Here is a 27,356-nt window from a genome sequence, read left to right as displayed (position 1 = left end):
GGAAGCCCATAGGGGGCTATGGTGAAAAAGGAAATATCTTCCGTTCAAAACTGGAAAGAAGCTTTCTGAGAAACTGCTCTGTGTTCTGTTAAATCATCTCACAGAATTACATCTCTCCCTTCAAGAAGCGTTTCGCTAAGGCTGTTCTTGTGGAATTGGCAAAGGGATATTTGGAAGCCCATAGAGGGCTATGGTGAAAAAGGAAATATCTTCCGTTCAAAACTGGAAAGAAGCTTTCTGAGAAACTGCTCTGTGTTCTGTTAATTCATCTCACAGAGTTACATCTTTCCCTTCAAGAAGCCTTTCGCTAAGGCTGTTCTTGTGGAATTGGCAAAGGGATATTTGGAAGCCCATAGAGGGCTATGGTGAAAAAGGAAATATCTTCCGTTCAAAACTGGAAAGAAGCTTTCTGAGAAACTGCTCTGTGTTCTGTTAATTCATCTCACAGAGTTACATCTTTCCCTTCAACAAGCCTTTCGCTAAGGCTGCTCTTGTGGAATTGGCAAAGGGATATTTGGAAGCCCATAGAGGGATATGCTGAAAAAGGAAATATCTTCCGTTCAAAACTGGAAAGAAGCTTTCTGAGAAACTGCTCTGTGTTCTGTTAATTCATCTCACAGAGTTACATCTTTCCCTTCATGGAGCCTTTGGCTAAGGCTGTTCTTATGTAATTGTCAAAGGTATATTCGGAAGCCGATAGAGGGCTATGGTGAAAAAGGAAATATCTTCCGTTCAAAACTGGAAAGAAGCTTTCTGAGGAACTGCTCTGTGTTCTATTAAATCATCTCATAGAGTTATATCTTCCCCATCAAGAAGTGTTTCGCTAAGGCTGTTCTTCTGGAATTGGCAAAGGGATATTTGGAAGCCCATAGAGGGCTATGGTGAAAAAGGAAATATCTTCCGTTCAAAACTGGAAAGAAGCTTTCTGAGAAGCTGCTCTGTGTTCTGTTAATTCATTTCACTGAGTTACATCTTTCCCTTCAAGAAGCCTTTCGCTAAGGCTGTTCTTGTGGAATTGGCAAAGGGATATTTGGAAGCCCATAGAGGGCTATGGTGAAAAAGGAAATATCTTCCGTTCAAAACTGGAAAGAAGCTTTCTGAGAAACTGCTCTGTGTTCTGTTAAATCATCTCACAGAGTTACATCTTCCCCATCAAGAAGCGTTTCGCTAAGGCTGTTCTTGTGGAATTGGCAAAGGGATATTTGGAAGCCCATAGAGGGCTATGGTGAAAAAGGGAATATCTTCCGTTCAAAACTGGAAAGAAGCTTTCTGAGAAACTGCTCTGTGTTCTGTTAATTGATCTCACAGAGTTACATCTTTCCATTCAAGAAGCCTTTCGCTAAGGCTGTTCTTGTGGAATTGGCAAAGGAATATTTGGAAGCCCATAGAGGGCTATGGTGAAAAAGGAAATATCGTCCGTTCAAAACGGGAAAGATGCTTTCTGAGAAACTGCTCTGTGTTCTGTTAATTCATCTCAGAGAGTTACATCTTTCCCTTCAAGGAGCCTTTCGCTAAGGCTGTTCTTGTGGAATTGGCAAAGGGATATTTGGAAGCCCATAGAGGGCTATGGTGAAAAAGGAAATATCTTCCGTTCAAAACTGGAAAGAAGCTTTCTGTGAAACTGCTCTGGGTTCTGTTAAATCATCTCACAGAGTTATATCTTCCCCTTCAAGAAGCGTTTCGCTAAGGCTGTTCTTGTGGAACTGGCAAAGGGATCTCTGGAAGCCCATAGAGGGCTATGGTGAAAAAGGAAATGTCTTCCGTTCAAAACTGGACAGAAGCTTTCTGAGAAACTGCTGTGTGTTCTGTTAATTCATCTCAGAGAGTTACATCTTCCCCTTCAAGAAGCGTTTCGCTAAGGCTGTTCTTGAGGAATTGGCAAAGGGATATTTGGAAGCCCATAGGGGGCTATGGTGAAAAAGGAAATATCTTCCGTTCAAAACTGGAAAGAAGCTTTCTGAGAAACTGCTCTGTGTTCTGTTAAATCATCTCACAGAATTACATCTTTCCCTTCAAGAAGCCTTTCGCTAAGGCTGTTCTTGTGGAATTGGCAAAGGGATATTTGGAAGCCCATAGAGGGCTATGGTGAAAAAGGAAATATCTTCCGTTCAAAACTGGAAAGAAGCTTTCTGAGGAACTGCTCTGTGTTCTATTAAATCATCTCATAGAGTTACATCTTCCCCATCAAGAAGTGTTTCGCTAAGGCTGTTCTTCTGGAATTGGCAAAGGGATATTTGGAAGCCCATAGAGGGCTATGGTGAAAAAGGAAATATCTTCCGTTCAAAACTGGAAAGAAGCTTTCTGAGAAACTGCTCTGTGTTCTGTTAATTCATCTCACAGAGTTACATCTTTCCCTTCAACAAGCCTTTCGCTAAGGCTGCTCTTGTGGAATTGGCAAAGGGATATTTGGAAGCCCATAGAGGGATATGGTGAAAAAGGAAATATCTTCCGTTCAAAACTGGAAAGAAGCTTTCTGAGAATCTGCTCTGTGTTCTGTTAAATCATCTCACAGAGTTACATCTTCCCAATCAAGAAGCGTTTCGCTAAGGCTGTTCTTCTGGAATTGGCAAAGGGATATTTGGAAGCCCATAGAGGGATATGGTGAAAAAGGAAATATCTTCCGTTCAAAACTGGAAAGAAGCTTTCTGAGAAACTGCTCTGTGTTCTGTTAAATCATCTCACAGAGTTACATCTTCCCCATCAAGAAGCGTTTCGCTAAGGCTGTTCTTCTGGAATTGGCAAAGGGATATTTGGAAGCCCATAGAGGGCTATGGTGAAAAAGGAAATATCTTCCGTTCAAAACTGGAAAGAAGCTTTCTGAGAAACTGCTCTGTGTTCTGTTAATTGATCTCACAGAGTTACATCTTTCCATTCAAGAAGCCTTTCGCTAAGGCTGTTCTTGTGGAATTGGCAAAGGGATATTTGGAAGCCCATAGAGGGCTATGGTGAAAAAGGAAATATCGTCCGTTCAAAACGGGAAAGATGCTTTCTGAGAAACTGCTCTGTGTTCTGTTAATTCATCTCAGAGAGTTACATCTTTCCCTTCAAGGAGCCTTTCGCTAAGGCTGTTCTTGTGGAATTGGCAAAGGGATATTTGGAAGCCCATAGAGGGCTATGGTGAAAAAGGAAATATCTTCCGTTCAAAACTGGAAAGAAGCTTTCTGTGAAACTGCTCTGGGTTCTGTTAAATCATCTCACAGAGTTATATCTTCCCCTTCAAGAAGCGTTTCGCTAAGGCTGTTCTTGTGGAACTGGCAAAGGGATCTCTGGAAGCCCATAGAGGGCTATGGTGAAAAAGGAAATGTCTTCCGTTCAAAACTGGACAGAAGCTTTCTGAGAAACTGCTCTGTGTTCTGTTAATTCATCTCAGAGAGTTACATCTTTCCCTTCAAGAAGCCTTTCGCTAAGGCTTTTCTTGTGGAATTGGCAAAGGGATATTTGGAAGCTCCTAGAGGGTTATGGTGAAAAAGGAAATATCTTCCGTACAAAACTGGAAAGAAGCTTTCTGTGAAACTCCTCTGTGTTCTGTTAATTCATCTCACAGAGTTACATCTTCCCCTTCAAGAAGCGTTTCGCTAAGGCTGTTCTTGAGGAATTGGCAAAGGGATATTTGGAAGCCCATAGGGGGCTATGGTGAAAAAGGAAATATCTTCCGTTCAAAACTGGAAAGAAGCTTTCTGAGAAACTGCTCTGTGTTCTGTTAAATCATCTCACAGAATTACATCTCTCCCTTCAAGAAGCGTTTCGCTAAGGCTGTTCTTGTGGAATTGGCAAAGGGATATTTGGAAGCCCATAGAGGGCTATGGTGAAAAAGGAAATATCTTCCGTTCAAAACTGGAAAGAAGCTTTCTGAGAAACTGCTCTGTGTTCTGTTAATTCATCTCACAGAGTTACATCTTTCCCTTCAAGAAGCCTTTCGCTAAGGCTGTTCTTGTGGAATTGGCAAAGGGATATTTGGAAGCCCATAGAGGGCTATGGTGAAAAAGGAAATATCTTCCGTTCAAAACTGGAAAGAAGCTTTCTGAGAAACTGCTCTGTGTTCTGTTAATTCATCTCACAGAGTTACATCTTTCCCTTCAACAAGCCTTTCGCTAAGGCTGCTCTTGTGGAATTGGCAAAGGGATATTTGGAAGCCCATAGAGGGATATGCTGAAAAAGGAAATATCTTCCGTTCAAAACTGGAAAGAAGCTTTCTGAGAAACTGCTCTGTGTTCTGTTAATTCATCTCACAGAGTTACATCTTTCCCTTCATGGAGCCTTTGGCTAAGGCTGTTCTTATGTAATTGTCAAAGGTATATTCGGAAGCCGATAGAGGGCTATGGTGAAAAAGGAAATATCTTCCGTTCAAAACTGGAAAGAAGCTTTCTGAGGAACTGCTCTGTGTTCTATTAAATCATCTCATAGAGTTATATCTTCCCCATCAAGAAGTGTTTCGCTAAGGCTGTTCTTCTGGAATTGGCAAAGGGATATTTGGAAGCCCATAGAGGGCTATGGTGAAAAAGGAAATATCTTCCGTTCAAAACTGGAAAGAAGCTTTCTGAGAAGCTGCTCTGTGTTCTGTTAATTCATTTCACTGAGTTACATCTTTCCCTTCAAGAAGCCTTTCGCTAAGGCTGTTCTTGTGGAATTGGCAAAGGGATATTTGGAAGCCCATAGAGGGCTATGGTGAAAAAGGAAATATCTTCCGTTCAAAACTGGAAAGAAGCTTTCTGAGAAACTGCTCTGTGTTCTGTTAATTCATCTCACAGAGTTACATCTTTCCCTTCAAGAAGCCTTTCGCTAAGGCTGTTCTTGTGGAATTGGCAAAGTGATATTTGGAAGCCCATAGAGGGCTATTGTGAAAAAGGAAATATCTTCCGTTCAAAACTGGAAAGAATCTTTCTGAGAAACTGCTCTGTGTTGTGTTAATTCATCTCACAGAGTTACATCTTTCCCTTAAAGAAACCTTTCGCTAAGGCTGTTTTTGTGGAATTCGCAAAGGGATATTTGGACGCCCGTAGAGGGCTATGGTGAAAAAGGAACTATCTTCCGTTCAAAACTGGAAAGAAGCTTTCTGAGAAATTGCTCTGTGTTCTGTTAATTCATCTCAGAGAGTTACATCTTCCCCATCAAGAAGCCTTTCGCTAAGGCTGTTCTTCTGGAATGGGCAAACGGATATTTGGAAGCCCTTAGAGGGCTATGGTGAAAAAGGAAATATCTTCCTTTAAAAACTGGAAAGAAGCTTTCTGAGAAACTGCTCTGTGTTCTGTTAATTCATCTCACAGAGTTACATCTTTCCCTTCAAGAAGCCTTTCGCTAAGGCTGCTCTTGTGGAATTGGCAAAGGGATATTTGGAAGCCCAAAGAGGGCTATGGTGAAAAAGGAAATATCTTCCGTTCAAAACTGGAAAGAAGCTTTCTGAGAATCTGCTCTGTGTTCTGTTAAATCATCTCACAGAGTTACATCTTCCCCATCAAAAGCGTTTCGCTAAGGCTGTTCTTCTGGAATTGGCAAAGGGATATTTGGAAGCCCATAGAGGGCTATGGTGAAAAAGGAAATATCTTCCGTTCAAAACTGGAAAGAAGCTTTCTGAGAAACTGCTCTGTGTTCTGTTAAATCATCTCACAGAGTTACATCTTCCCCATCAAGAAGCGTTTCGCTACGGCTGTTCTTCTGGAATTGGAAAAGGGATATTTGGAAGCCCATAGAGGGCTATGGTGAAAAAGGAAATATCTTTCGTTCAAAACTGGAAAGAAGCTTTCTGAGAAACTGCTCTGGGTTCTGTTAATTGATCTCACAGAGTTACACGTTTCCCTTCAAGAAACCTTACGCTAAGGCTGTTCTTGTGGAATTCGAAAAGGGATATTTGGATGCCCATAGAGGGCTATTTTGAAAAAGGAAATATCTTCCGTTCAAAACTGGAAAGAAGCTTTCTGAAAAACTGCTCTGTGTTCTGTTAATTCATCTCACAGAGTTACATCTTTACCTTCAAGGAGCCTTTGGCTAAGGCTGTTCTTGTGGAATTGGCAAAGGGATATTTGGAAGCCCATAGAGGGCTATGGTGAAAAAGGAAATGTCTTCCGTTCAAAACTGGACAGAAGCTTTCTGAGAAACTGCTCTGTGTTCTGTCAATTAATCTCAGAGAGTTACATCTTTCTCTTCAAGAAACCTTTCGCTAAGGCTTTTCTTGTGGAATTGGCAAAGGGATATTTGGAAGCCCATAGAGGGCTATGGTGAAAAAGGAAATATCTTCTGTTCAAAACTGGAAAGAAGCTTTCTGAGAAACTGCTCTGTGTTCTGTTAATTCATCTCACAGAGTTACATCTTTCCCTTCAAGAATCCTTACGCTAAGGCTGTTCTTGTGGAATTCGCAAAGGGATATTTGGAAGCCCATAGAGGGCTATGGTGAAAAAGGAAATATCTTCCGTTCAAAACGGGAAAGAAGCTTTCTGAGAAACTGCTCTGTGTTCTGTTAATTCATCTCACAGAGTTGCATCTTCCCCTTCAAGAAACCTTTCGCTAAGGCTGTTCTTGTGGAATTGGCAAAGGGATATTTGGAAGCCCATAGAGGGCTATGGTGAAAAAGGAAATATCTTCCGTTCAAAACTGGAAAGAAGCTTTCTGAGAAACTGCTTAGTGTACTGTTAATACATCTCACAGAGTTACAGCTTTCCCTTCAAGAAGCATTTCGCTAAGGCTGTTCTTGTGGAATTTAGAAGGTGATATTTTGAAGACCATAGATGACTATGGTGAAAAAGGAAATACCTTCCGTTCAAAACTGGAAAGAAGCTTTCTGAGAAACTGCTCTGTGTTCTCTTAATTCATCTCACAGAGTTACATATTTCCCTTCAAGAAGCCTTTCGCTAAGGCTGTTCTTGTGGAATTGGCAAAGGGATATTTTGAAGCCCATAGAGGGCTATGGAGTAAAAGGAAATATCTTCCGTTCAAAACTGGAAAGAAGCTTTCTGAGAAACTGCTCTGTGTTCTGTTAATTCATCTCAGAGAGTTACATCTTTCCCTTCCAGGAGCCTTTCGCTAAGGCTGTTCTTGTGGAATTGGCAAAGGGATATTTGGAAGCCCGTAGAGGGCTATGGTGAAAAAGGAAATATCTTCCGTTCAAAACTGGAAAGAAGCTTTCTGTGAAACTGCTCTGGGTTCTGTTAAATCATCTCACAGAGTTATATCTTCCCCTTCAAGAAGCGTTTCGCTAAGGCTGTTCTTGGGGAATTGGCAAAGGGATCTCTGGAAGCCCATAGAGGGCTATGGTGAAAAAGGAAATGTCTTCCGTTCAAAACTGGACAGAAGCTTTCTGAGAAACTGCTCTGTGTTCTGTTAATTCATCTCAGAGAGATACATCTTTCCCTTCAAAAGCCTTTCGCTAAGGCTTTTCTTGTGGAATTGGCAAAGGGATATTTGGAAGCTCTTAGAGGGTTATGGTGAAAAAGGAAATATCTTCCGTACAAAACTGGAAAGAAGAGTTCTGTGAAACTCCTCTGTGTTCTGTTAATTCATCTCACAGAGTTACATCTTCCCCTTCAAGAAGCGTTTCGCTAAGGCTGTTCTTGAGGAATTGGCAAAGGGATATTTGGAAGCCCATAGGGGGCTATGGTGAAAAAGGAAATATCTTCCGTTCAAAACTGGAAAGAAGCTTTCTGAGAAACTGCTCTGTGTTCTGTTAAATCATCTCACAGAATTACATCTTTCCCTTCAAGAAGCGTTTCGCTAAGGCTGTTCTTGTGGAATTGGCAAAGGGATATTTGGAAGCCCATAGAGGGCTATGGTGAAAAAGGAAATATCTTCCGTTCAAAACTGGAAAGAACCTTTCTGAGAAACTGCTCTGTGTTCTGTTAAATCATCTCACACAGTTACATCTTCCCCATCAAGAAGCCTTTCGCTAAGGCTGTTCTTCTGGAATGGGAATAGGGATATTTGGAAGCCCTTAGAGGGCGATGGTGAAAAAGGAAATATCTTCCTTTAAAAACTGCAAAGAAGCTTTCTGAGTAACTGCTCTGTGTTCTGTTATTTCATCTCACAGAGTTACATCTTTCCCTTCAAGAAGCCTTTCGCTAAGGCTGTTCTTGTGGAATTGGCAAAGGGATATTTGGAAGCCCATAGAGGGCTATGGTGAAAAAGGAAATATCTTCCGTTCAAAACTGGAAAGAATCTTTCTGAGAAACTGCTCTGTGTTCTGTTAATTCATCTCACAGAGTTACATCTTTCCCTTCAAGGAGCCTTTGGCTAAGGCTGTTCTTGTGTAATTGTCAAAGGGATATTTGGAAGCCGATAGAGGGCTATGGTGAAAAAGGAAATATCTTCCGTTCAAAACTGGAAAGAAGCTTTCTGAGGAACTGCTCTGTGTTCTATTAAATCATCTCATAGAGTTACATCTTCCCCATCAAGAAGTGTTTCGCTAAGGCTGTTCTTCTGGAATTGGCAAAGGGATATTTGGAAGCCCATAGAGGGCTATGGTGAAAAAGGAAATATCTTCCGTTCAAAACTGGAAAGAAGCTTTCTGAGAAACTGCTCTGTGTTCTGTTAATTCATCTCACAGAGTTACATCTTTCCCTTCAACAAGCCTTTCGCTAAGGCTGCTCTTGTGGAATTGGCAAAGGGATATTTGGAAGCCCATAGAGGGATATGGTGAAAAAGGAAATATCTTCCGTTCAAAACTGGAAAGAAGCTTTCTGAGAATCTGCTCTGTGTTCTGTTAAATCATCTCACAGAGTTACATCTTCCCCATCAAGAAGCGTTTCGCTAAGGCTGTTCTTCTGGAATTGGCAAAGGGATATTTGGAAGCCCATAGAGGGATATGGTGAAAAAGGAAATATCTTCCGTTCAAAACTGGAAAGAAGCTTTCTGAGAAACTGCTCTGTGTTGTGTTAAATCATCTCACAGAGTTACATCTTCCCCATCAAGAAGCGTTTCGCTAAGGCTGTTCTTCTGGAATTGGCAAAGGGATATTTGGAAGCCCATAGAGGGCTATGGTGAAAAAGGAAATATCTTCCGTTCAAAACTGGAAAGAAGCTTTCTGAGAAACTGCTCTGTGTTCTGTTAAGTGATCTCACAGAGTTACATCTTTCCATTCAAGAAGCCTTTCGCTAAGGCTGTTCTTGTGGAATTGGCAAAGGGATATTTGGAAGCCCATAGAGGGCTATGGTGTAAAAGGAAATATCGTCCGTTCAAAACGGGAAAGATGCTTTCTGAGAAACTGCTCTGTGTTCTGTTAATTCATCTCAGAGAGTTACATCTTTCCCTTCAAGGAGCCTTTCGCTAAGGCTGTTCTTTTGGAATTGGCAAAGGGATATTTGGAAGCCCATAGAGGGCTATGGTGAAAAAGGAAATATCTTCCGTTCAAAACGGGAAAGAAGCTTTCTGTGAAACTGCTCTGGGTTCTGTTAAATCATCTCACAGAGTTATATCTTCCCCTTCAAGAAGCGTTTCGCTAAGGCTGTTCTTGTGGAACTGGCAAAGGGATCTCTGGAAGCCCATAGAGGGCTATGGTGAAAAAGGAAATGTCTTCCGTTCAAAACTGGACAGAAGCTTTCTGAGAAACTGCTCTGTGTTCTGTTAATTCATCTCAGAGAGTTACATCTTTCCCTTCAAGAAGCCTTTCGCTAAGGCTTTTCTTGTGGAATTGGCAAAGGGATATTTGGAAGCTCCTAGAGGGTTATGGTGAAAAAGGAAATATCTTCCGTACAAAACTGGAAAGAAGCTTTCTGTGAAACTCCTCTGTGTTCTGTTAATTCATCTCACAGAGTTACATCTTCCCCTTCAAGAAGCGTTTCGCTAAGGCTGTTCTTGAGGAATTGGCAAAGGGATATTTGGAAGCCCATAGGGGGCTATGGTGAAAAAGGAAATATCTTCCGTTCAAAACTGGAAAGAAGCTTTCTGAGAAACTGCTCTGTGTTCTGTTAAATCATCTCACAGAATTACATCTTTCCCTTCAAGAAGCGTTTCGCTAAGGCTGTTCTTGTGGAATTGGCAAAGGGATATTTGGAAGCCCATAGAGGGCTATGGTGAAAAAGGAAATATCTTCCGTTCAAAACTGGAAAGAAGCTTTCTGAGAAACTGCTCTGTGTTCTGTTAATTCAGCTCACAGAGTTACATCTTTCCTTTCAAGAGGCCTTACGCTAAGGCTGTTCTTGTGGAATTCGCTAAGGGATATTTTGACCCCCATAGAGGGCTATGGTGAAAAAGGAAATATCTTCCGTTCAAAACTGGAAAGAAGCTTTCTGAGAAACTGCTCTGTGTTCTGTTAATTCATCTCACAGAGTTACATCTTTCCCTTCATGGAGCCTTTGGCTAAGGCTGTTCTTATGTAATTGTCAAAGGTATATTTGGAAGCCGATAGAGGGCTATGGTGAAAAAGGAAATATCTTCCGTTCAAAACTGGAAAGAAGCTTTCTGAGGAACTGCTCTGTGTTCTATTAAATCATCTCATAGAGTTATATCTTCCCCATCAAGAAGTGTTTCGCTAAGGCTGTTCTTCTGGAATTGGCAAAGGGATATTTGGAAGCCCATAGAGGGCTATGGTGAAAAAGGAAATATCTTCCGTTCAAAACTGGAAAGAAGCTTTCTGAGAAGCTGCTCTGTGTTCTGTTAATTCATCTCACTGAGTTACATCTTTCCCTTCAAGAAGCCTTTCGCTAAGGCTGTTCTTGTGGAATTGGCAAAGGGATATTTGGAAGCCCATAGAGGGCTATGGTGAGAAAGGAAATATCTTCCGTTCAAAACTGGAAAGAAGCTTTCTGAGAAACTGCTCTGTGTTCTGTTAATTCATCTCACAGAGTTACATCTTTCCCTTCAAGAAGCCTTTCGCTAAGGCTGTTCTTGTGGAATTGGCAAAGTGATATTTGGAAGCCCATAGAGGGCTATTGTGAAAAAGGAAATATCTTCCGTTCAAAACTGGAAGGAATCTTTCTGAGAAACTGCTCTGTGTTGTGTTAATTCACCTCACAGAGTTACATCTTTCCCTTAAAGAAACCTTTCGCTAAGGCTGTTTTTGTGGAATTCGCAAAGGGATATTTGGACGCCCGTAGAGGGCTATGGTGAAAAAGGAACTATCTTCCGTTCAAAACTGGAAAGAAGCTTTCTGAGAAGTTGCTCTGTGTTCTGTTAATTCATCTCAGAGAGTTACATCTTCCCCATCAAGAAGCCTTTCGCTAAGGCTGTTCTTCTGTAATGGGCAAACGGATATTTGGAAGCCCTTAGAGGGCTATGGTGAAAAAGGAAATATCTTCCTTTAAAAACTGGAAAGAAGCTTTCTGAGAAACTGCTCTGTGTTCTGTTAATTCATCTCACAGAGTTACATCTTTCCCTTCAAGAAGCCTTTCGCTAAGGCTGCTCTTGTGGAATTGGCAAAGGGATATTTGGAAGCCCAAAGAGGGCTATGGTGAAAAAGGAAATATCTTCCGTTCAAAACTGGAAAGAAGCTTTCTGAGAATCTGCTCTGTGTTCTGTTAAATCATCTCACAGAGTTACATCTTCCCCATCAAGAAGCGTTTCGCTAAGGCTGTTCTTCTGGAATTGGCAAAGGGATATTTGGAAGCCCATAGAGGGCTATGGTGAAAAAGGAAATATCTTCCGTTCAAAACTGGAAAGAAGCTTTCTGAGAAACTGCTCTGTGTTCTGTTAAATCATCTCACAGAGTTACATCTTCCCCATCAAGAAGCGTTTCGCTACGGCTGTTCTTCTGGAATTGGAAAAGGGATATTTGGAAGCCCATAGAGGGCTATGGTGAAAAAGGAAATATCTTTCGTTCAAAACTGGAAAGAAGCTTTCTGAGAAACTGCTCTGGGTTCTGTTAATTGATCTCACAGAGTTACACGTTTCCCTTCAAGAAACCTTACGCTAAGGCTGTTCTTGTGGAATTCGAAAAGGGATATTTGGATGCCCATAGAGGGCTATTTTGAAAAAGGAAATATCTTCCGTTCAAAACTGGAAAGAAGCTTTCTGAAAAACTGCTCTGTGTTCTGTTAATTCATCTCACAGAGTTACATCTTTACCTTCAAGGAGCCTTTGGCTAAGGCTGTTCTTGTGGAATTGGCAAAGGGATATTTGGAAGCCCATAGAGGGCTATGGTGAAAAAGGAAATGTCTTCCGTTCAAAACTGGACAGAAGCTTTCTGAGAAACTGCTCTGTGTTCTGTTAATTAATCTCAGAGAGTTACATCTTTCTCTTCAAGAAACCTTTCGCTAAGGCTTTTCTTGTGGAATTGGCAAAGGGATATTTGGAAGCCCATAGAGGGCTATGGTGAAAAAGGAAATATCTTCTGTTCAAAACTGGAAAGAAGCTTTCTGAGAAACTGCTCTGTGTTCTGTTAATTCATCTCACAGAGTTACATCTTTCCCTTCAAGAATCCTTACGCTAAGGCTGTTCTTGTGGAATTCGCAAAGGGATATTAGGAAGCCCATAGAGGGCTATGGTGAAAAAGGAAATATCTTCCGTTCAAAACGGGAAAGAAGCTTTCTGAGAAACTGCTCTGTGTTCTGTTAATTCATCTCACAGAGTTGCATCTTCCCCTTCAAGACACCTTTCGCTAAGGCTGTTCTTGTGGAATTGGCAAAGGGATATTTGGAAGCCCATAGAGGGCTATGGTGAAAAAGGAAATATCTTCCGTTCAAAACTGGAAAGAAGCTTTCTGAGAAACTGCTTAGTGTACTGTTAATACATCTCACAGAGTTACAGCTTTCCCTTCAAGAAGCATTTCGCTAAGGCTGTTCTTGTGGAATTTAGAAGGTGATATTTTGAAGACCATAGATGACTATGGTGAAAAAGGAAATACCTTCCGTTCAAAACTGGAAAGAAGCTTTCTGAGAAACTGCTCTGTGTTCTCTTAATTCATCTCACAGAGTTACATATTTCCCTTCAAGAAGCCTTTCGCTAAGGCTGTTCTTGTGGAATTGGCAAAGGGATATTTTGAAGCCCATAGAGGGCTATGGAGTAAAAGGAAATATCTTCCGTTCAAAACTGGAAAGAAGCTTTCTGAGAAACTGCTCTGTGTTCTGTTAATTCATCTCAGAGAGTTACATCTTTCCCTTCCAGGAGCCTTTCGCTAAGGCTGTTCTTGTGGAATTGGCAAAGGGATATTTGGAAGCCCGTAGAGGGCTATGGTGAAAAAGGAAATATCTTCCGTTCAAAACTGGAAAGAAGCTTTCTGTGAAACTGCTCTGGGTTCTGTTAAATCATCTCACAGAGTTATATCTTCCCCTTCAAGAAGCGTTTCGCTAATGCTGTTCTTGTGGAATTGGCAAAGGGATCTCTGGAAGCCCATTGAGGGCTATGGTGAAAAAGGAAATGTCTACCGTTCAAAACTGGACAGAAGCTTTCTGAGAAACTACTCTGTGTTCTGTTAATTCATCTCAGAGAGTTACATCTTTCCCTTCAAGAAGCCTTTCGCTAAGGCTTTTCTTGTGGAATTGGCAAAGGGATATTTGGAAGCTCTTAGAGGGTTATGGTTAAAAAGGAAATATCTTCCGTTCAAAACTGGAAAGAAGCTTTCTGAGAAACTGCTCTGTGTTCTGTTAATTCAACTCACAGAGTTACATCTTCAACTTCAGGAAGCCTTTCGCTAGGGCTGTTCTTGTGGAATTGGAAAAGGGATATTTGGAAGCCCATAGAGGGCTATGGTGAAAAAGGAAATATCTTCCGTTCAAAACTGGAAAGAAGCTTTCTGAGAAACTGCTCTGTGTTCTGTTAATTCATCTCAGAGAGTTACATCTTTCCCTTCAAGAGGCCTTTCGCTAAGGCTGTTCTTGTGGAATTGGCATGGGATATTTGGAAGCCCATAGAGGGCTATGGTGAAAAAGGAAATATCTTCCGTTCAAAACTGGAAAGAAGCTTTCTGAGAAACTGCTCTGTGTTCTGTTAATTAATCTCACAGAGTTACATCTTTCCCTTCAAGAAGCCTTTCGCTAAGGCTGTCCTTGTGGAAGTGGCAAAGGGATATTTGGAAGCCCATAGAGGGCTATGGTGAAAAAGGAAATATCTTCCGTTCTAAACTGGAAAGAAGCTTTCTGAGAAACTGCACTGTGTTCTTTTAATTCATCTCACAGAGTTACATCTTTCCCTTCAAGAAGCCTTTCGCTAAGGCTTTTCTTGTGGTTTTGGCAAAGGGATATTTGGAAGCCCATAGAGGGCTATGGTGAAAAAGAAATATCTTCCGTTCAACCTGGAAAGAATCTTTCTGAGAAACTGCTCTGTGTTGTGTTAATTCATCTCACAGAGTTACATGTTTCCCTTAAAGAAACCTTTCGCTAAGGCTGTTTTTGTGGAATTCGCAAAGGGATATTTGGACGCCCGTAGAGGGTTATGGTGAAAAAGGAAATATCTTCCGTTCAAAACTGGAAAGAAGCTTTCTGAGAAACTGCTCCGTGTTCTGTTAATTCATCTCACAGAGTTACATCTTCCCCTTCAAAAAACCTTTCGCTAAGGCTGTTCTTGTGGAATTGGCAAAGGGATATTTGGAAGCCCTTAGAGGGCTATGGTGAAAAAGGAACTATCTTCCGTTCAAAACTGGAAAGAAGCTTTCTGAGAAATTGCTCTGTGTTCTGTTAATTCATCTCACAGAGTTACATCTTCCCCATCAAGAAGCCTTTCTCTAAGGCTGTTCTTCTGGAATGGGCAAAGGGATATTTGGAAGCACTTAGAGGGCTATGGTGAAAAAGGAAATATCTTCCTTTAAAAACTGGAAAGAAGCTTTCTGAGAAACTGCTCTGTGTTCTGTTAATTCATCTCACAGAGTTACATCTTTCCCTTCAAGAAGCCTTTCGCTAAGGCTGCTCTTGTGGAATTGGCAAAGGGATATTTGGAAGCCCATAGAGGGATATGGTGAAAAAGGAAATATCTTCCGTTCAAAACTGGAAAGAAGCTTTCTGAGAATCTGCTCTGTGTTCTGTTAAATCATCTCACAGAGTTACATCTTCCCCATCAAGTAGCGTTTCGCTAAGGCTGTTCTTCTGGAATTGGCAAAGGGATATTTGGAAGCCCATAGAGGGCTATGGTGAAAAAGGAAATATCTTCCGTTCAAAACTGGAAAGAAGCTTTCTGAGAAACTGCTCTGTGTTCTGTTAAATCATCTCACAGAGTTACATCTTCCCCATCAAGAAGCGTTTCGCCAAGGCTGTTCTTCTGGAATTGGCAAAGGGATATTTGGAAGCCCATAGAGGGCTATGGTGAAAAAGGAAATATCTTCCGTTCAAAACTGGAAAGAAGCTTTCTGAGAAACTGCTCTGTGTTCTGTTAGTTGATCTCACAGAGTTACATCTTTCCATTCAAGAAGCCTTTCGCTAAGGCTGTTCTTGTGGAATTGGCAAAGGGATATTTGGAAGCCCATAGAGGGCTATGGTGAAAAAGGAAATATCGTCCGTTCAAAACGGGAAAGAAGCTTACTGAGAAACTGCTCTGTGTTCTGTTAATTCATCTCAGAGAGTTACATCTTTCCCTTCAAGGAGCCTTTCGCTAAGGCTGTTCTTGTGGAATTGGCAAAGGGATATTTGGAAGCCCATAGTGGGCTATGGTGAAAAAAGGAAATATCTTCCGTTCAAAACTGGAAAGAAGCTTTCTGTGAAACTGCTCTGGATTCTGTTAAATCATCTCACAGAGTTATATCTTCCCCTTCAAGAAGCGTTTCGCTAAGGCTGTTCTTGTGGAACTGGCAAAGGGATCTCTGGAAGCCCATAGAGGGCTATGGTGAAAAAGGAAATGTCTTCCGTTCAAAACTTGACAGAAGCTTTCTGAGAAACTGCTCTGTGTTCTGTTAATTCATCTCAGAGAGTTACATCTTTCCCTTCAAGAAGCCTTACGCTAAGGCTGTTCTTGTGGAATTCGCTAAGGCATATTTTGACCCCCACAGAGGGCTATGGTGAAAAAGGAAATATCTTCCGTTCAAAACTGGAAAGAAGCTTTCTGAGAAACTGCTCTGTGTTCTGTTAATTCATCTCACAGAGTTACATCTTTCCCTTCAAGAAACCTTTCGCTAAGGCTGTTCTTGTGGAATTCGCAAAGGGATATTTGGAAGCCCATAGAGGGCTATGGTGAAAAAGTAAATATCTTCCGTTCAAAACTGTAAAGAAGCTTTCTGAGAATCTGCTCTGTGTTCTGTTAATTCATCTCACAGAGTTACATCTTTCCCTTCAAGAAGCCTTTCGCTAAGGCTGTTCTTGTGGAATTGGCAAAGGGATATGTGGAAGCACATAGAGGGCTATGGTGAAAAAGGAAATATCTTCCGTTCAAAACTGGAAAGAAGCTTTCTGAGAAACTGCTATGTGTTCTGTTAATTCATCTCACAGAGTTACATCTTTCCCTTCAAGGAGCCTTTGGCTAAGGCTGTTCTTATGTAATTGTCAAAAGTATATTTGGAAGCCGATAGAGGGCTATGGTGAAAAAGGAAATATCTTCCGTTCAAAACTGGAAAGAAGCTTTCTGAGGAACTGCTCTGTGTTCTATTAAATCATCTCATAGAGTTATATCTTCCCCATCAAGAAGTGTTTCGCTAAGGCTGTTCTTCTGGAATTGGCAAAGGGATATTTGGAAGCCCCTAGAGGGCTATGGTGAAAAAGGAAATATCTTCCGTTCAAAACTGGAAAGAAGCTTTCTGAGAAGCTGCTCTGTGTTCTGTTAATTCATCTCACTGAGTTACATCTTTCCCTTCAAGAAGCCTTTCGCTAAGGCTGTTCTTGTGGAATTGGCAAAGGGATATTTGGAAGCCCATAGAGGGCTATGGTGAAAAAGGAAATATCTTCCGTTCAAAACGGGAAAGAAGCTTTCTGTGAAACTGCTCTGGGTTGTGTTAAATCATCTCACAGAGTTATATCTTCCCCTTCAAGAAGCGTTTCGCTAAGGCTGTTCTTGGGGAATTGGCAAAGGGATCTCTGGAAGCCCATAGAGGTCTATGGTGAAAAAGGAAATGTCTTCCGTTCAAAACTGGACAGAAGCTTTCTGAGAAACTGCTTAGTGTACTGTTAATACATCTCACAGAGTTACAGCTTTCCCTTCAAGAAGCCTTTCGCTAAGGCTGTTCTTGTGGAATTGGCAAAGGGATATTTGGAAGCCCATAGAGGGCTATGGTGAAAAAGGAAATATCTTCCGTTCAAAACTGGAAAGAAGCTTTCTGAGAAACTGCTCTGTGTTCTGTTAATTCAGCTCACAGAGTTACATCTTTCCTTTCAAGAAGCCTTTCGCTAAGGCTGTTCTTGTGGAATTGGCAAAGGGATATTTGGAAGCCCATAGAGGGCTATGGTGAAAAAGGAAATATCTTCCGTTCAAAACTGGAAAGAAGCTTTCTGAGAAACTGCTATGTGTTCTGTTAATTCATCTCACAGAGTTACATCTTTCCCTTCAAGGAGCCTTTGGCTAAGGCTGTTCTTATGTAATTGTCAAAGGTATATTTGGAAGCCGATAGAGGGCTATGGTGAAAAAGGAAATATCTTCCGTTCAAAACTGGAAAGAAGCTTTCTGAGGAACTGCTCTGTGTTCTATTAAATCATCTCATAGAGTTATATCTTCCCCATCAAGAAGGGTTTCGCTAAGGCTGTTCTTCTGGAATTGGCAAAGGGATATTTGGAAGCCCATAGAGGGCTATGGTGAAAAAGGAAATATCTTCCGTTCAAAACTGGAAAGAAGCTTTCTGAGAAGCTGCTCTGTGTTCTGTTAATTCATCTCACTGAGTTACATCTTTCCCTTCAAGAAGCCTTTCGCTAAAGCTGTTCTTGTGGAATTGGCAAAGGGATATTTGGAAGCCCATAGAGGGCTATGGTGAAAAAGGAAATATCTTCCGTTCAAAACGGGAAAGAAGCTTTCTGTGAAACTGCTCTGGGTTGTGTTAAATCATCTCACAGAGTTATATCTTCCCCTTCAAGAAGCGTTTCGCTAAGGCTGTTCTTGGGGAATTGGCAAAGGGATCTCTGGAAGCCCATAGAGGTCTATGGTGAAAAAGGAAATGTCTTCCGTTCAAAACTGGACAGAAGCTTTCTGAGAAACTGCTTAGTGTACTGTTAATACATCTCACAGAGTTACAGCTTTCCCTTCAAGAAGCGTTTCGCTAAGGCTGTTCTTGTGGAATTGGCAAAGGGATATTTGGAAGGCCATAGAGGGCTATGGTGAAAAAGGAAATATCTTCCGTTCAAAACTGGAAAGAAGCTTTCTGAGAAACTGCTCTGTGTTCTGTTAATTCAGCTCACAGAGTTACATCTTTCCTTTCAAGAAGCCTTTCGCTAAGGCTGTTCTTGTGGAATTGGCAAAGGGATATTTGGAAGCCCATAGAGGGCTATGGTGAAAAAGGAAATATCTTCCGTTCAAAACTGGAAAGAAGCTTTCTGAGAAACTTCTCTGTGTTCTGTTAATTCATCTCACAGAGTTACATCTTTCCCTTCAAGGAGCCTTTGGCTAAGGCTGTTCTTGTGTAATTGTCAAAGGTATATTTGGAAGCCGATAGAGGGCTATGGTGAAAAAGGAAATATCTTCCGTTCAAAACTGGAAAGAAGCTTTCTGAGGAACTGCTCTGTGTTCTATTAAATCATCTCATAGAGTTACATCTTCCCCATCAAGAAGTGTTTCGCTAAGGCTGTTCTTGTGGAATTGGCAAAGGGATATTTGGACGCCCATAGAGGGCTATGGTGAAAAAGGAAATATCTTCCTTTCAAAACTGGACAGAAGCTTTCTGAGAAACTGCTCTGTGTTCTGTTAATTCATCTCACAGAGTTACATCTTTCCCTTCAAGAAGCCTTTCGCTAAGGCTGTTCTTGTGGAATTGACAAAGGGATATTTGGAAGCCCATAAGGGGCTATGGTGAAAAAGGAAATATCTTCCGTTCAAAACTGGAAAGAACCTTTCTGAGAAACTGCTCTGTGTTCTGTTAAATCATCTCACAGAGTTACATCTTCCCCATCAAGAAGCCTTTCGCTAAGGCTGTTCTTCTGGAATGGGAATAGGGATATTTGGAAGCCCTTAGAGGGCGATGGTGAAAAAGGAAATATCTTCCTTTAAAAACTGTAAAGAAGCTTTCTGAGAAACTGCTCTGTGTTCTGTTAATTCATCTCACAGAGTTACATCTTTCCCTTCAAGAAGCCTTTCGCTAAGGCTGTTCTTGTGGAATTGGCAAAGGGATATTTGGAAGCCCATAGAGGGCTATGGTGAAAAAGGAAATATCTTCCGTTCAAAACTGGAAAGAATCTTTCTGAGAAACTGCTCTGTGTTCTGTTAATTCATCTCACAGAGTTACATCTTTCCCTTCAAGGAGCCTTTGGCTAAGGCTGTTCTTGTGTAATTGTCAAAGGGATATTTGGAAGCCCATAGAGGGCTATGGTGAAAAAGGAACTATCTTCCGTTCAAAACTGGAAAGAAGCTTTCTGAGAAATTGCTCTGTGTTCTGTTAATTCATCTCACAGAGTTACATCTCCCCATCAAGAAGCCGTTCGCTAAGGCTGTTCTTCTGGAACGGGCAAAGGGATATTTGGAAGTCCTTAGAGGGCTATGGTGAAAAAGGAAATATCTTCCTTTAAAAACTGGAAAGAAGCTTTCTGAGAAACTACTCTGTGTTCTGTTAATTCATCTCACAGAGTTACATCTTTCCCTTCAACAAGCCTTTCGCTAAGGCTGCTCTTGTGGAATTGGCAAAGGGATATTTGGAAGCCCATAGAGGGATATGGTGAAAAAGGAAATATCTTCCGTTCAAAACTGGAAAGAAGCTTTCTGAGAATCTGCTCTGTGTTCTGTTAAATCATCTCACAGAGTTACATCTTCCCCATCAAGAAGCGTTTCGCTAAGGCTGTTCTTCTGGAATTGGCAAAGGGATATTTGGAAGCCCATAGAGGGCTATGGTGAAAAAGGAAATATCTTCCGTTAAAAACTGGAAAGAAGCTTTCTGAGAAACTGCTATGTGTTCTGTTAAATCATCTCACAGATTTACATCTTCCCCATCAAGAAGCGTTTCGCTAAGGCTGTTCTTGTGGAATTGGCAAAGGGATATTTGGAAGCCCATAGAGGGCTATGGTGAAAAAGGGAATATCTTCCGTTCAAAACTGGAAAGAAGCTTTCTGAGAAACTGCTCTGTGTTCTGTTAATTGATCTCACAGAGTTACATCTTTCCATTCAAGAAGCCTTTCGCTAAGGCTGTTCTTGTGGAATTGGCAAAGGAATATTTGGAAGCCCATAGAGGGCTATGGTGAAAAAGGAAATATCGTCCGTTCAAAACGGGAAAGATGCTTTCTGAGAAACTGCTCTGTGTTCTGTTAATTCATCTCAGAGAGTTACATCTTTCCCTTCAAGGAGCCTTTCGCTAAGGCTGTTCTTGTGGAATTGGCAAAGGGATATTTGGAAGCCCATAGAGGGCTATGGTGAAAAAGGAAATATCTTCCGTTCAAAACTGGAAAGAAGCTTTCTGTGAAACTGCTCTGGGTTCTGTTAAATCATCTCACAGAGTTATATCTTCCCCTTCAAGAAGCGTTTCGCTAAGGCTGTTCTTGTGGAACTGGCAAAGGGATCTCTGGAAGCCCATAGAGGGCTATGGTGAAAAAGGAAATGTCTTCCGTTCAAAACTGGACAGAAGCTTTCTGAGAAACTGCTGTGTGTTCTGTTAATTCATCTCAGAGAGTTACATCTTTCCCTTCAAGAAGCCTTTCGCTAAGGCTTTTCTTGTGGAATTGGCAAAGGGATATTTGGAAGCTCCTAGAGGGTTATGGTGAAAAAGGAAATATCTTCCGTACAAAACTGGAAAGAAGCTTTCTGTGAAACTCCTCTGTGTTCTGTTAATTCATCTCACAGAGTTACATCTTCCCCTTCAAGAAGCGTTTCGCTAAGGCTGTTCTTGAGGAATTGGCAAAGGGATATTTGGAAGCCCATAGGGGGCTATGGTGAAAAAGGAAATATCTTCCGTTCAAAACTGGAAAGAAGCTTTCTGAGAAACTGCTCTGTGTTCTGTTAAATCATCTCACAGAATTACATCTTTCCCTTAAAGAAGCCTTTCGCTAAGGCCGTTCTGGTGGAATTGACAAAGGGATATTTGGAAGCCCATAAGGGACTATGGTGAAAAAGGAAATATCTTCCGTTCAAAACGGGAAAGAAGCTTTCTGAGAAACTGCTCTGTGTTCTGTTAATTCATCTCACAGAGTTACATCTTTCCCTTCAAGGAGCCTTTCGCTAAGGCTGTTCTTGTGGAATTGGCAAAGGGATATTTGGAAGCCCATAGAGGGCTATGGTGAAAAAGGAAATATCTTCCGTTTAAAACTGGAAAGAAGCTTTCTGTGAAACTGCTCTGGGTTGTGTTAAATCATCTCACAGAGTTATATCTTCCCCTTCAAGAAGCGTTTCGCTAAGGCTGTTCTTGGGGAATTGGCAAAGGGATCTCTGGAAGCCCATAGAGGGCTATGGTGAAAAAGGAAATGTCTTCCGTTCAAAACTGGACAGAAGCTTTCTGAGAAACTGCTCTGTGTTCTGTTAATTCATCTCAGAGAGATACATCTTTCCCTTCAAGAAGCCTTTCGCTAAGGCTTTTCTTGTGGAATTGGCAAAGGGATATTTGGAAGCTCTTAGAGGGTTATGGTGAAAAAGGAAATATCTTCCGTACAAAACTGGAAAGAAGATTTCTGTGAAACTCCTCTGTGTTCTGTTAATTCATCTCACAGAGTTACATCTTCCCCTTCAAGAAGCGTTTCGCTAAGGCTGTTCTTGAGGAATTGGCAAAGGGATATTTGGAAGCCCATAGGGGGCTATGGTGAAAAAGGAAATATCTTCCGTTCAAAACTGGAAAGAAGCTTTCTGAGAAACTGCTCTGTGTTCTGTTAAATCATCTCACAGAATTACATCTTTCCCTTCAAGAAGCGTTTCGCTAAGGCTGTTCTTGTGGAATTGGCAAAGGGATATTTGGAAGCCCATAGAGGGCTATGCTGAAAAAGGAAATATCTTCCGTTCAAAACTGGAAAGAACCTTTCTGAGAAACTGCTCTGTGTTCTGTTAAATCATCTCACAGAGTTACATCTTCCCCATCAAGAAGCCTTTCGCTAAGGCTGTTCTTCTGGAATGGGAATAGGGATATTTGGAAGCCCTTAGAGGGCGATGGTGAAAAAGGAAATATCTTCCTTTAAAAACTGTAAAGAAGCTTTCTGAGTAACTGCTCTGTGTTCTGTTAATTCATCTCACAGAGTTACATCTTTCCCTTCAAGAAGCCTTTCGCTAAGGCTGTTCTTGTGGAATTGGCAAAGGGATATTTGGAAGCCCATAGAGGGCTATGGTGAAAAAGGAAATATCTTCCGTTCAAAACTGGAAAGAATCTTTCTGAGAAACTGCTCTGTGTTCTGTTAATTCATCTCACAGAGTTACATCTTTCCCTTCAAGGAGCCTTTGGCTAAGGCTGTTCTTGTGTAATTGTCAAAGGGATATTTGGAAGCCGATAGAGGGCTATGGTGAAAAAGGAAATATCTTCCGTTCAAAACTGGAAAGAAGCTTTCTGAGGAACTGTTCTGTGTTCTATTAAATCATCTCATAGAGTTACATCTTCCCCATCAAGAAGTGTTTCGCTAAGGCTGTTCTTCTGGAATTGGCAAAGGGATATTTGGAAGCCCATAGAGGGCTATGGTGAAAAAGGAAATATCTTCCGTTCAAAACTGGAAAGAAGCTTTCTGAGAAACTGCTCTGTGTTCTGTTAATTCATCTCACAGAGTTACATCTTTCCCTTCAAGAAGCCTTTCGCTAAGGCTGTTCTTGTGGAATTGGCAGAGGGACATTTGGAAGCCCATAGAGGGCTATGGTGAAAAAGGAAATATCTTCCGTTCAAAACTGGAAAGAAGCTTTCTGAGAAACTGCTCTGTGTTGTGTTAATTCATCTCACAGAGTTACATCTTTCCCTTAAAGAAACCTTTCGCTAAGGCTGTTTTTGTGGAATTCGCAAAGGGATATTTGGACGCCCGTAGAGGGCTATGGTGAAAAAGGAAATATCTTCCGTTCAAAACTGGAAAGAAGCTTTCTGAGAAACTGCTCTGTGTTCTGTTAATTCATCTCAAAGAGTTACATCTTCCCCTTCAAAAAACCTTTCGCTAAGGCTGTTCTTGTGGAATTGGCAAAGGGATATTTGGAAGCCCATAGAGGTCTATGGTGAAAAAGGAACTATCTTCCGTTCAAAACTGGAAAGAAGCTTTCTGAGAAATTGCTCTGTGTTCTGTTAATTCATCTCACAGAGTTACATCTTCCCCATCAAGAAGCCTTTCGCTAAGGCTGTTCTTCTGGAATGGGCAAAGGGATATTTGGAAGTCCTTAGAGGGCCATGGTGAAAAAGGAAATATCTTCCTTTAAAAACTGGAAAGAAGCTTTCTGAGAAACTGCTCTGTGTTCTGTTAATTCATCTCACAGAGTTACATCTTTCCCTTCAACAAGCCTTTCGCTAAGGCTGCTCTTGTGGAATTGGCAAAGGGATATTTGGAAGCCCATAGAGGGATATGGTGAAAAAGGAAATATCTTCCGTTCAAAACTGGAAAGAAGCTTTCTGAGAATCTGCTCTGTGTTCTGTTAAATCATCTCACAGAGTTACATCTTCCCCATCAAGAAGCGTTTCGCTAAGGCTGTTCTTCTGGAATTGGCAAAGGGATATTTGGAAGCCCAAAGAGGGATATGGTGAAAAAGGAAATATCTTCCGTTCAAAACTGGAAAGAAGCTTTCTGAGAAACTGCTCTGTGTTCTGTTAAATCATCTCACAGAGTTACATCTTCCCCCTCAAGAAGCGTTTCGCTGAGGCTGTTCTTCTGGAATTGGCAAAGGGATATTTGGAAGCCCATAGAGGGCTATGGTGAAAAAGGAAATATCTTCCGTTCAAAACTGGAAAGAAGCTTTCTGAGAAACTGCTCTGTGTTCTGTTAATTGATCTCACAGAGTTACATCTTTCCATTCAAGAAGCCTTTCGCTAAGGCTGTTCTTGTGGAATTGGCAAAGGGATATTTGGAAGCCCATAGAGGGCTATGGTGAAAAAGGAAATATCGTCCGTTCAAAACGGGAAAGATGCTTTCTGAGAAACTGCTCTGTGTTCTGTTAATTCATCTCAGAGAGTTACATCTTTCCCTTCAAGGAGCCTTTCGCTAAGGCTGTTCTTGTGGAATTGGCAAAGGGATATTTGGAAGCCCATAGAGGGCTATGGTGAAAAAGGAAATATCTTCCGTTCAAAACTGGAAAGAAGCTTTCTGTGAAACTGCTCTGGGTTCTGTTAAATCATCTCACAGAGTTATATCTTCCCCTTCAAGAAGCGTTTCGCTAAGGCTGTTCTTGTGGAACTGGCAAAGGGATCTCTGGAAGCCCATAGAGGGCTATGGTGAAAAAGGAAATGTCTTCCGTTCAAAACTGGACAGAAGCTTTCTGAGAAACTGCTCTGTGTTCTGTTAATTCATCTCAGAGAGTTACATCTTTCCCTTCAAGAAGCCTTTCGCTAAGGCTTTTCTTGTGGAATTGGCAAAGGGAAATTTGGAAGCTCCTAGAGGGTTATGGTGAAAAAGGAAATATCTTCCGTACAAAACTGGAAAGAAGCTTTCTGTGAAACTCCTCTGTGTTCTGTTAATTCATCTCACAGAGTTACATCTTCCCCTTCAAGAAGCGTTTCGCTAAGGCTGTTCTTGAGGAATTGGCAAAGGGATATTTGGAAGCCCATAGGGGGCTATGGTGAAAAAGGAAATATCTTCCGTTCAAAACTGGAAAGAAGCTTTCTGAGAAACTGCTCTGTGTTCTGTTAAATCATCTCACAGAATTACATCTTTCCCTTCAAGAAGCGTTTCGCTAAGGCTGTTCTTGTGGAATTGGCAAAGGGATATTTGGAAGCCCATAGAGGGCTATGGTGAAAAAGGAAATATCTTCCGTTCAAAACTGGAAAGAAGCTTTCTGAGAAACTGCTCTGTGTTCTGTTAATTCAGCTCACAGAGTTACATCTTTCCTTTCAAGAAGCCTTACGCTAAGGCTGTTCTTGTGGAATTCGCTAAGGGATATTTTGACCCCCATAGAGGGCTACGGTGAAAAAGGAAATATCTTCCGTTCAAAACTGGAAAGAAGCTTTCTGAGAAACTGCTCTGTGTTCTGTTAATTCATCTCACAGAGTTACATCTTTCCCTTCATGGAGCCTTTGGCTAAGGCTGTTCTTATGTAATTGTCAAAGGTATATTTGGAAGCCGATAGAGGGCTATGGTGAAAAAGGAAATATCTTCCGTTCAAAACTGGAAAGAAGCTTTCTGAGGAACTGCTCTGTGTTCTATTAAATCATCTCATAGAGTTATATCTTCCCCATCAAGAAGTGTTTCGCTAAGGCTGTTCTTCTGGAATTGGCAAAGGGATATTTGGAAGCCCATAGAGGGCTATGGTGAAAAAGGAAATATCTTCCGTTCAAAACTGGAAAGAAGCTTTCTGAGAAGCTGCTCTGTGTTCTGTTAATTCATCTCACTGAGTTACATCTTTCCATCAAGAAGCCTTTCGCTAAGGCTGTTCTTGTGGAATTGGCAAAGGGATATTTGGAAGCCCATAGAGGGCTATGGTGAAAAAGGAAATATCTTCCGTTCAAAACTGGAAAGAAGCTTTCTGAGAAACTGCTCTGTGTTCTGTTAATTCATCTCACAGAGTTACATCTTTCCCTTCAAGAAGCCTTTCGCTAAGGCTGTTCTTGTGGAATTGGCAAAGTGATATTTGGAAGCCCATAGAGGGCTATTGTGAAAAAGGAAATATCTTCCGTTCAAAACTGGAAAGAATCTTTCTGAGAAACTGCTCTGTGTTGTGTTAATTCATCTCACAGAGTTACATCTTTCCCTTAAAGAAACCTTTCGCTAAGGCTGTTTTTGTGGAATTCGCAAAGGGATATTTGGACGCCCGTAGAGGGCTATGGTGAAAAAGGAACTATCTTCCGTTCAAAACTGGAAAGAAGCTTTCTGAGAAATTGCTCTGTGTTCTGTTAATTCATCTCAGAGAGTTACATCTTCCCCATCAAGAAGCCTTTCGCTAAGGCTGTTCTTCTGGAATGGGCAAACGGATATTTGGAAGCCCTTAGAGGGCTATGGTGAAAAAGGAAATATCTTCCTTTAAAAACTGGAAAGAAGCTTTCTGAGAAACTGCTCTGTGTTCTGTTAATTCATCTCACAGAGTTACATCTTTCCCTTCAAGAAGCCTTTCGTTAAGGCTGCTCTTGTGGAATTGGCAAAGGGATATTTGGAAGCCCAAAGAGGGCTATGGTGAAAAAGGAAATATCTTCCGTTCAAAACTGGAAAGAAGCTTTCTGAGAATCTGCTCTGTGTTCTGTTAAATCATCTCACAGAGTTACATCTTCCCCATCAAGAAGCGTTTCGCTAAGGCTGTTCTTCTGGAATTGGCAAAGGGATATTTGGAAGCCCATAGAGGGCTATGGTGAAAAAGGAAATATCTTCAGTTCAAAACTGGAAAGAAGCTTTCTGAGAAACTGCTCTGTGTTCTGTTAAATCATCTCACAGAGATACATCTTCCCCATCAAGAAGCGTTTCGCTACGGCTGTTCTTCTGGAATTGGCAAAGGGATATTTGGAAGCCCATAGAGGGCTATGGTGAAAAAGGAAATATCTTTCGTTCAAAACTGGAAAGAAGCTTTCTGAGAAACTGCTCTGGGTTCTGTTAATTGATCTCACAGAGTTACATCTTTCCATTCAAGAAGCCTTTCGCTAAGGCTGTTCTTGTGGAATTGGCAAAGGGATATTTGGAAGCCCATAGAGGGCTATGGTGAAAAAGGAAATATCTTCCGTTCAAAACTGGAAAGAAGCTTTCTGAGAAACTGCTCTGTGTTCTGTTAATTTATCTGAGAGAGTTACATCTTTCCCTTCAAGGAGCCTTTCGCTAAGGCTGTTCTTGTGGAATTGGCAAAGGGATATTTGGAAGCCCATAGAGGGCTATGGTGAAAAAGGAAATATCTTCCGTTCAAAACTGGAAAGAAGCTTTCTGTGAAACTGCTTTGGGTTCTGTTAAATCATCTCACAGAGTTATATCTTCCCCTTCAAGAAGCGTTAAGCTAAGGCTGTTCTTGTGGAATTCGCAAAGGGATCTCTGGAAGCCCATAGAGGGCTATGGTGAAAAAGGAAATGTCTTCCGTTCAAAACTGGACAGAAGCTTTCTGAGAAACTGCTCTGTGTTCTGTTAATTCATCTCAGAGAGTTACATCTTTCCCTTCAAGAAACCTTTCGCTAAGGCTTTTCTTGTGGAATTGGCAAAGGGATATTTGGAAGCCCAGAGAGGGCTATGGTGAAAAAGGAAATATCTTCCGTTCAAAACTGGAAAGAAGCTTTCTGAGAAACTGCTCTGTGTTCTGTTATTTCATCTCACAGAGTTACATCTTTCCCTTCAAGAATCCTTACGCTAAGGCTGTTCTTGTGGAATTCGCAAAGGGATATTTGGAAGCCCATAGAG

This window comes from Chlorocebus sabaeus, chromosome 8 (assembly GCF_047675955.1).
Source record: "Chlorocebus sabaeus isolate Y175 chromosome 8, mChlSab1.0.hap1, whole genome shotgun sequence".
NCBI lineage: Eukaryota > Metazoa > Chordata > Mammalia > Primates > Cercopithecidae > Chlorocebus > Chlorocebus sabaeus.
Note: the sequence above shows the minus strand (reverse complement) of the source record.